The 2,742-nt window shown below is 31.3% G+C and overlaps 1 pseudogene; it reads left to right on the plus strand.

Moving 5' to 3' along the window:
* Window positions 1-2,066: 2,066 nt before the first annotated feature.
* On the plus strand, window positions 2,067-2,208 carry LOC126028889 (uncharacterized; annotated as a pseudogene).
* Window positions 2,209-2,742: the final 534 nt, after the last annotated feature.

Below are 2,742 nucleotides of genomic sequence, written 5' to 3' on the forward strand. Positions count from 1 at the left end.
TGATAAAGGCAGAGCCTTAACTAATGATAAAGGCACCTGTTGACCAGAGATGGACAAGCCCCAGGTAGTTATCTTCTGCTTTAAGATCATGGCTGGGGATTTTTCTGGGTCATTTAACAAGCTAAATTTCTCTCACAAACTTTTTATGGAAAGACAATGTTTGAATTTCAAAAGAACTCATAGGACATTTTTGAACACTTTGTTATTTGACCTATTTGCAATGTGTGGTAAAAAATTTCACTTTTTTGATTTCAGTTGTGTTTTTTTATATTAGAAAACAAGTATTGTTTATTTTATCTTTAAGTGTAGTTACCATAAAATTAAAACTGTACTTATGATTGGGTTTTAGACGTGTTAAGTTTCAACAAATATCCATTACAGTGTCCATTTTCTTCCACCAGTTCCCCACCCCTGCCTTTGCCTCCTAGAATGTATTTTATTCATGTTTTAATCACTGATTATTTTATTTCTTGGGCTTAAAGTTTTGTTTGTTTGTATAATTTTATTAGTTTATTTTTATTTGAGACCTGATAATAAGCAAAACATAAAAATATAAATGCAATGTCTAGCCAATTACTGTGATTTTCTCTAACAAACTAATAAGTGATCAGAAAAACTATAAATATGGTGCAAATTAAAGCTAAAATATCCAGTTTGAATTCAGTTGATATTAATATTTCAGTATTTAAATTGATGATCCCAATGTTGATATTCCTATAATGATCATCCCAATGATCCCAATGATGATTTTATTTCAAAGGTTCATTTTCAAGATTTTTATCCAACAAATATAGTACATACAAGTACTAGAGAATCTTGCAGAGATTATATGGTTTATCAATAAAAAAAGAAATTAATTGTTCCAAATTTCAGATGATATTTTACATTCTCATGAGAATCTTTCTAAGTTTCAGATATTTCCTGAACTACTAATTTGAGTAATATCAAAAAATATATCCATTTTATTAAGCCACAACTGACAGGTCCCAAGGCTAACTCCTGGTTCTGTTCTCAGGATTCAGTCATGGCAGGGCTCTAGGGACCATAAGGGATGCTGGGGAATTGAACCTGGATTGGCCGCATGAAAAGCCAAATACCCTACTCTGCCCAACCCCAAAATTGCTGGTTTTAGAATATTAATATTACATATTATATTTTTATATACAGGTATGCTTTGTTTATGTTTTGCCAGGATAAGATTAAAAAACAACTTGAAAATTAAAAGGATGCCAAATCAAAGAATTTTAGAATCTCTTAAATATGAAAAGATTTTACACTAGTTTTTAATACATTTAGTCTACCTTTTAAAAAACCTACTAGCTGAGTTGTTAAAGCCTTATAATTCTTTCTAATTTGTGTTGAGGTGATTTGTGTAATACATGGAAGTGACTTAGAAAGTGATTTTTGTTTTTGTTCATTCTATTTATCATCATGCTTTACCTTTTTTTATTCTATTCCTCACTTGTCCTTTAAATAAATATATTTAGGGTTATTAGTTACCAGGAAAGTAGATTTCCATATAAGCCACTGTCCCATATACCCCACTATCAAAATCCCAAATTAAAACTTTTATTCCTTCTTTAGCTTTTTTAAAGTCTTAACTCACAGTAAAAAAAAAATTATGACATGAGGATACCCAGACATAATTCTACATAATCTTCTAGAAGTTTTAAAAGTTTGCATTAAAGGTCTGTGATCTATATAAATATACTTCCATTGTGTTTCATAAATCTATAGATTTGTAGTCTTTAAGAAAGATACATTTAATTTTGTGCTATCTCTGAGTTTTATTTTTAATGAAAGGTACTTCTCCAAAGGTCCCCCCAAAGCATGGTTGCTCTGAGGGTTCTAGAATTCTGTGGCTGCTCCTTTACGTCCACTACTTTACCCACTGTGTTTGAGCAGTGAAGTCCTGAATAACTTGGGATAAGAATTGTTACGCTGGCTGCTATTATAAAAAACTAACAAAACCATTACACCAAATAGTAATACAAGATAAAGTCTATATAATAATGGCTTTTTCATGAAATTATCAGTGCTTTAGCATAAATTGTGACAAAAGTGATATACCTAACTGGCAGAAGAAATACCATAATCATGAAGGTGGTTTTCCTAGGTGAGGTTTATCAATTAGAATTTAAATGTGCTGACCCCTGCAATTTCCCCAAATATGGTAAACTTGACTGTATAATTTGTGTTCATACTGTCCTCTATAAAAAATAATATAATTATGTCTGTGTCCTGAATCTCAGCCATCCATTTAAATTGCAAAATATATATTTATATGTGTAGAGACTAGTGTAAAAGGTGGAAGAAATAAACTGCGTTCATATTTTCAAATGTACCTCAATGAAAATTTGATTTAATTTTGGGATTATGTAGAAGTACTATTATAATAATTTGGGTGAGATTTAGCACAGACTTCAATATTAAGGTTTTTTCTATGAACTTTCATCCACTGCAGGTGGGGAATGTTTTAACCCCTATGGAAGATGTTATGGAGAATTCTCAGTAAACTTAGAATTGAGCTACAACATAATCCAGGAATATCTCTTTTGAGTATCTACACTCAGTACTTAATAGTATTCCCTATCATTAAGGTATGTTTTGTATATGGAGAATGTCCATCTTGTATTCTGGCCTTTCCCACACCCCTCCAAAGCTCATTTTTACTCCTTAACTTCCTCACCCCCAACCATCATTACCCCACATTTACCCTTTTTAATTTCAGTACTGCACAGT

Source organism: Suncus etruscus, chromosome 14, assembly GCF_024139225.1.
Source record: "Suncus etruscus isolate mSunEtr1 chromosome 14, mSunEtr1.pri.cur, whole genome shotgun sequence".
Classification (NCBI taxonomy): domain Eukaryota; kingdom Metazoa; phylum Chordata; class Mammalia; order Eulipotyphla; family Soricidae; genus Suncus; species Suncus etruscus.